The sequence below is a fragment of the Melospiza melodia genome, chromosome 12, assembly GCF_035770615.1.
Source record: "Melospiza melodia melodia isolate bMelMel2 chromosome 12, bMelMel2.pri, whole genome shotgun sequence".
Taxonomy (NCBI): Eukaryota; Metazoa; Chordata; class Aves; order Passeriformes; family Passerellidae; genus Melospiza; species Melospiza melodia.
In genome coordinates this window covers 13,697,906-13,705,062 of record NC_086205.1, presented here as the reverse complement: position 1 = coordinate 13,705,062, position 7,157 = coordinate 13,697,906, and the positions used below count along the sequence as shown (strand labels likewise).

The 7,157-nt window shown below is 40.9% G+C and overlaps 1 long non-coding RNA gene across 1 annotated transcript; it reads right to left on the bottom strand.

Annotated features, from left to right (window-relative positions):
• Nucleotides 1-1,337: 1,337 nt before the first annotated feature.
• LOC134423658 (uncharacterized) lies at nt 1,338-6,881 on the bottom strand. Its single transcript, XR_010029167.1, has 3 exons — nt 5,511-6,881; nt 5,084-5,192; nt 1,338-3,813 (listed from the first exon to the last, which is right to left on the bottom strand). It is a non-coding gene; the product is annotated as an uncharacterized LOC134423658 (long non-coding RNA).
• Between the last annotated feature and the right edge of the window lie 276 nt (nt 6,882-7,157).

Below are 7,157 nucleotides of genomic sequence, written 5' to 3'. Positions count from 1 at the left end.
TGTGCCTGCCTCTTTTGGGAAGCAGCTCCTGGAAGAGCTGGCACCACCTTCTGTGCCTGCCACCTCTTAACACAGCCTTCTAATTTGTTTAAACTGGTAGGAGCCAGGCAGAGACCTCACTGCTCCCAATGCCTGGTCCTTCTCAAGGCTGGCTGCTGCCTGGGGACAGGGAGATAGAGGCAGCAAGCAGAGCAGCTGGCTCACCAGATACCCTCCTCCTGTCCTGAAGTAAGGGAGGGGTGGGAGCTAGGGGTGGGAGCCAGGGTCAAAACAGGTCATCAAGCAAGTTCATGACCATGAGGCAGGTCCAAGGTCAGGCTGAGAAGTCAGTCTGCAAGTGAGGGTCAGACACAACCCTGTGACTGACAGGCAGGTCTGTGATGCCAGAGCAGAGCTGAGGTCAAGCCAGGAGTGGTCCAGCCTTGTGATCTCCAGTCAGGACAACAGTGAGAGGAGAGAGCCAAGGTGAGGCTGGGAAGTCAGTCCATAGGTCTGAGGCCAGAACAGTCACAATGCCCAGATCAACAGGCACAGATACAGGCACAGGTATGGCTGTGGTACACATAGATATTGAATGTAAACAGAGACTTTGGGCCCATGGGTAGGGCTGTGGGGGAGGCCAGTAAAGGGTTATTAGAGTCATCAGGGTCCTGACAGTTCTACTCATTCCTCTTCCTTGTGTCCTGTTCCTCCCACCCTCCTCATTCCAGCTTAGTGCTTGTAAGGCTGCATGTGGAGTCAGAGCAGCTCAGGAGGAAACCAATCCTCTTGGTAAGGTTATTTTCCCACACTGCAGTGTCAACACCAGAACTGGTGCTGTGGAGTTGGCTGGAACGTGTGGCTCAGGGCTGAAAATCAATAGACAGTGGTAGATGTGGCAGTGTGGTCTAAGTGGGGTCTCTGCCACTTGTGAAACTACACTCAGAGTCTTCTGAAATAGTACAGATATGAATTTTCAGATTGCAATTACCTTCTAATATAACAGCAAGTGTATTGCAAATGTCACTGCTCACAAATATCATTACAGAATTAATTTTTTAATTTGTATAGCTCTACTTGGTGATCTGTATGCAGCTGGACTAGATGGTTGTTGTGGGCCCTTCCCAGCTGAAATATTGTATTCTATAGACACAGTTGTGGATATACTTATATTTGCCTCCAAGTACTAGAAGACAGTCAGTGTCTCTCAGAGCATTGTCTGGGCTAGAAACATTAAAATAAAGGAGAACCAGTCACAAGGAAGAAGAAAGGGAAACAATGTCCTTTTTTTTTTTTTTAATCAGAGCTTGTTTTTTCTTTCCACACTCTGTGTAACAACCCAGCAATGGAATGCAAATTAACATTCATGGTTTTTTAAACAATAGCCTTTGTGTTCTGAACCACACTGACAAAACAGAACAATACAAAAAAAACATGATCACAAAATCTTTTTCCAGCAATGTGCTAACCAGTTTTGTTGGAAACATCTAACTGCAAGGGAATCTGTTTTGGAAAGCAATAATAAAGAGAAGTAATAAAGAGAAGTTGGAAGTCCAACTTCTCTTTACTCAGTGGAGAATGTATTTCATTTTTTTCTCAAGCTGAATTTCAAACTGTTACATCACTGCAAATTCCATGAAGTCAGTATGGTCCTGGGCTCTAGGTCTAGGCAGCCAGGCTGAGCAGACATAAGCAAGGGCATAACTCGATTTTCAGGATTTTTGTTATCAATGAAAAATGCACTGAAAAGCACAGTGTTTCACTGTCAGAGACCTGACCACTCACTGTGCTTGCAAATACAGAAAACAGAATGTATCACCTAAACCTATTGCCTTTTGAGTGGAAGGCACTGAGAGAAAATATTCATGATACTTGATGCCAGCTTTACTTCTGAGTAGGAACACTAAAAGGTAAAAATACATGTAAAAGCATACTTTCTCCTGAAAAAATTTAAAGTTTGGAAAACTAATCACGATTGCAGTTACTGCTGGTAGATGTCAGCTCCTGTGGAAAATAATTTATCTGCTGCCCTATTAAACTGCTGTGTAATCTCTATTTAGGCCCAATCACTGATTTCAACCCACATCTGTAAAATATCCCAACCTATCTTTACATGTGGGCAGAACCACATTGCCTGAGAGACCTTCCTGGAAAGTGTTGAAAAGCTCTGCAGGACTGTAGAACATCTGTCATGAAAGTGTCACAAATGACTGGTCCACTGGTACACTGGCAGTGTTTGGCAGAGGTACCCCAAGTAGAGCCAACATGAGAGTTCACCTGCTCCAAGCGTGTCCTGCTCTGGTCCAGGACAGCTCAAAGGGTCTCACTTAGGACAACTGTTTATAGGGTTGCAGAAGAGTTGGCTTTAGTCATAGTAATTTTCCATCCTGGCCACAATTAGGGTCAGTGACTTTCTTCGAAAGTTTGATAATAAAAATGTTGTTCTACTCAAGGTTGCTATGCAGGCTTGAGCACTAATTTTCCAAGGCTATTTTTTGAAAAACAGGACCTGACAGAGTTTCTGACAAGTTCAAGAGGAGCTTAGTCCAGGTGCTGTTCATCAAGGACGAAGCTTAATGGGTGTTTCTGAGATGATAGTGCAGCCCAGGGAGTGGGGAAGGATGCACCACCACAGAAGGCAACCTTGAAGATACACTCCAAGGTGTTTCTGTCTATATTCTCTGAAATGAGAAATGAGACCACCAACAACTGTCACTACTCTGAAATCCTCTGTGTAAACCATCAGAAGACATCCTCTCCATTTACAGTGGAGAATATACAAATAAACCATCATAATCCACTGAAGGGAGAAGGACCACCACAAGGACAATTGGTTTCTGTGTGTCTTTTCTACATAGCATGTAGTTCTCAGTCATTTTTAGCCTGTGGTTACTCACTGTGGGTGAGCAGGTTGGTCGCTGCTGCTCTCTGAGGTTCTCTGCCACTATAACCAGGGAATAGTGGACCAATGTCCGTTTTACAAATGCAGAGGAAGAGCAGAGACAAAATAGTGTATTTAGCATTATGCATTTAAAGCATAAAAACACAACAAAGCAAAAGTAGCTTAAGAGAGCTTTTTAGAGCTCTCATAAGGGATAAGGAGAAAGTCAGAAATTAGCTACATCCCTTATTAGCTTTTGCCTACCTGACAAAGATTCTACTGGCATTACCTCTTACTTTTATAAGGAAGAGCTCTGTGGGAGAAAAGGATTTGATGATCTTGGAATGTTTAGTGTCTTGACAAATATAACATGCTGAGCATACTTGTTTGAGAAAGTCTGTGATTGCCTTAGCTTGTGGCCTACAATCATCTCACTATGATTAAACTGCATAAAATCTGATATTATCTAAAGTTTTATCAACTGGAATTTACTTTAACTGCAAACTCTGCCTTTAAAAGATACCAAAATTACTATTGTTGTGACAGCCACCATAAATCTGCATTAGTGACTGACCTTAAGTCAGTCCTGGGGCTGTAACCCCAAAGAAGCCACAGAAAGGAAAAACTGTGAACTGCTTCCTGATATCCAGGACCTAGGGCTCCTTGCCAGGACAAGTGCGTGTGAACAAGACACTCAGAAGAGAGACCCCATCGATCACACAGCTTGTGTTACCAGAATTCTGTAGAGATGACTGTTTCCACCACTATTCAGGTTTCAGTTTGCAGTTATTCTAATTCTGGTCCTGTACTTGCAATGCAGTTAAGTGATACTCAGAACAGGCCATGTTACTCCAGTCTTCATGCAGACAGTACTTTTTTCCACCTGTCAGCTTGGACTTTCCCCCACCTCCCTGTAGCAGGACTCTTCTTGTCTCTCCTGCTCTGATTCAACACTGGGAATAACAGGATAAAATAAGAAAAGCAGCAAGATTTCAAATTACTTACGGGGGAAAAATATTAATAATTCCAATTGTTTTATTTTCTAATATTTGCCAGGAGTAATTTTTAGGTTCCGTTGCTAATATGGAGCTATGGCATTATATAGATTGTTTTCATATTTTACATAGCAATTCAGTGATGTAGAAATATGTGCATTTCTAAAAGACCTGTTCAGGAGTTGTGACTGTACAGATCAGACATCCTGTGTTGTTTTTGACATCCTGTGACGTTTTCTTCACTGAGCTCTTGGTTTGAACAAGCGCTGGAGAAGGCGGCCCCGGAAAGGCCCGGCCGAGCAGCGCAGCCCTGGCCCCGCGATGGCTGCGCAGGGCGGCAGGGGCAGGCTGGGCGGCTGCAGGCAGCAGCAGGGCCCAGCTCACACACGGACCTCGGGCTGCTTCTGTTTCCCAGGTCATTACCTGCATACCATTCTCTCTGCTGTACTGCGACGCAAGAAACTTTTCCCCCTATCATACCTAAAATTCAGGGCTCATTCCAAAGTGGAACTCATTATCAGCTGACTTTAGTTTTCAGTCTCTGTGCAAACTGTGCTGTACTTAAGATGACGGTAACAGGCTAAAATAAAGACCAAGCTGTGGGCTGTGGTTAGGCTCATACTTCCTCTTTTTTTTTTTTTTTCTTTTTGTACTTCAGGTTACAAAGAGGGATCTCATTGGCTCATCTAAACCCACTGCTACATAAGCAGGTTTTAACTCCTTTTTCATCTGCTTGTCAGATCTGCATAAGTAAGACCATGTGGACAAGGCCCCTGCTTTCAAATTTAAGTGTCACATGTTGTGCATGTCAATGTGTAGTGAATGGTACAGTAATGCAGCAGTTACTGAAATTCACCCTGAAGTACAATGTAACTTTTTCCCTCATCACAGCATTATGGGATAGGATTTGGGGATCCTATTAATAGGAAGTGAATTAGCATTTATTTTAAAATAACTTCTAGCTTTACAGATCTTTATCAAAGCTAAAAGCAAATATACCCTGTAAAGTTAAACATTAAAAGGCAAGCAAACACCAGATTTGCTTTCCTTTAGTTTTATAATAATTTAAAAGCTGACAATTCATTTTCTGGTGTATGTACTTATGAATGATCTCTTGGAGTTGACAATGCTGGAAAAATTTTCAATTAAAAATTATTCTACTTTTTCAGATTTCTATGTTTAGGTAGCCTCTCTCAAAATAAATCCCCAAGGATTTAATTAGCCTTACCTTACTTCAAAAGGCAACCTCTGGACCTTCCAGAGCATACAATGAATGTAAGGAAGCCAGAGACGTAAATACGCATATCTTTTCCTCAAGTACAGCAATTTTAGTGGTCCTACAAGAACAATGAATTAGCATTGTTAGATCAAGAACTCATTGTTTTAAATAACATAAACCAAAAGAATTTGTGCTCCTATTTTTTGAAGTATTACAGAATTCAATAGTAAAAAGGATAAATTCATCAAAAAAGGTAGTTCACTAAAATAGTAATAAAACTTCACTGGTCTGAATGTAATAAGTAAAGGAAAAATAGTGTACATCTTTTCATATATTAAAAACTATTCTGAAACTTGATTCTGCAAGTTGATTTTGCATTTGGAAAGATTGTTAAGTGGAACTTACTGCTGTTACTTGCCTATCTAATAACAGTTACCTTCAGATAGACTCCATCGTATTCTTTGTAGTCATAACTTTCACTGCCAGTGAAAGTAGGTTTTCATTTCTTTTAAAATAAATCCTGTTTTAGATTTCATTTGGCAAACCTGCAGCATTCTCACATGCCAAGTCGTACTCTGTCTTCTGCTTGATCTTGTTTCATAGCAGCTTCATAGTAGTAGAGTCATAATAACAAGAATATGAAAATTGTTAAAGGAACGAAGCAGTTCAACTTCCCTTAAGTTCCAGTCAGTGTCATAAAAACACTTTGTGCAGGTGTATCTAAGGCTTTCTCCTTTATTTTACAGTCCTGATGATCATAATTTCTTAGAAAGTGGAAAGTTAGAATTTTACATGTAAGATCACTCACCTAACTCAGCAAAACTAAATAGCTGCTGTGTCATTAATGTTTGCCATGTATTGAGTAATTGCACCAAGTCTTCACCCCTTGAATAGCTTGGTTTGCAGCTCTTTGTTTCACTGACCATAAACCACAGGGTTAAAACATAGTGCAAGTAACAAAGAAGGGTTGTAAAACAGTGCTTTCATGGTGTCTTCCAACAGCTGAACATAGTGCAAATAACAAAGTAAGAAGGGTTGTAAAACAGTGCTTTCATGGTGTCTTCCAACAGCTGTTATCAGAAGTAGCAGAAGGTGCAAACTCAGTTGCAGTCCATGAATAATGATAGTTTTTCTGGGCTTTTTATTTTAGATATTTGAATGCCCATCATGTTTTTCTTCTCTGCAGAAGAGACAGTAGTCAATTACAATGATGATTATAAGAACTATAATTAAAACAATTCCAGCTGCTCTGACAAAAGTAGCTCCAGGCAGAGTTGGCCGTGAAGTTCTGTTTTGAGCATACCTTGAGGTGTTTCTTTTCTGCCTTCTGTAAGTAATAGGCAAATAGCTTTAAGCTTTGCTATAATCCAAGCACAAATGATGACTTGGTGTTTCACTGAGCACACTGGTGGTAAACACTGCAGAGATCAGCATATGCGGCGAGATACCGGTGAAGTGCCATCAAAGTGAAGTGCCATCCTGCCACTTGCTCCTTGTATTCCAAACATTGTCCCTATTACAAATCGTGGAGTTATCACATTAAGTACTTGTAGTGTTTAACAGATTGCACCAAGGTCACAGAGGAGGGAAAAACAGAGCAGGTAATGGTGCAGGAGAAAATACTGCACTTATTTCCTCATTTGAAGCATTTTCAGACTATCTCTAGTATTAGCAACCTAAGTGAAATAATAACAATGTAATAATCTCTTTAAAGGAATGTTTTTAGTACATTTTCTATATGCACTGATACTGAGCATTTCCTCTCAGATGAATTACTAAACATGTTCATGATCTTTAAAGGCAGCTCCTAGGTCCTGTAAAAAAAAAAAAAAACACCAAAGTATCATAATTTGTACAGTTGGCTTGATGCTATTTCTTCCCACAACCACAACAACCTTGGTGGAAGCTTTCACTTTGCTCATGGCCAGCTGTCACTCAGCTGTTAGCCATAGGATTCCTCCTGACAAATTTTCCAGGCTGCTTTGGACAGCCTGGTGACCTCATTTTTATTACAACGAAGACCAGCCTGTGCTGGGCTGTTGGGTAACAGCAAGCCACAACACAGGTACTACATATCATTTCT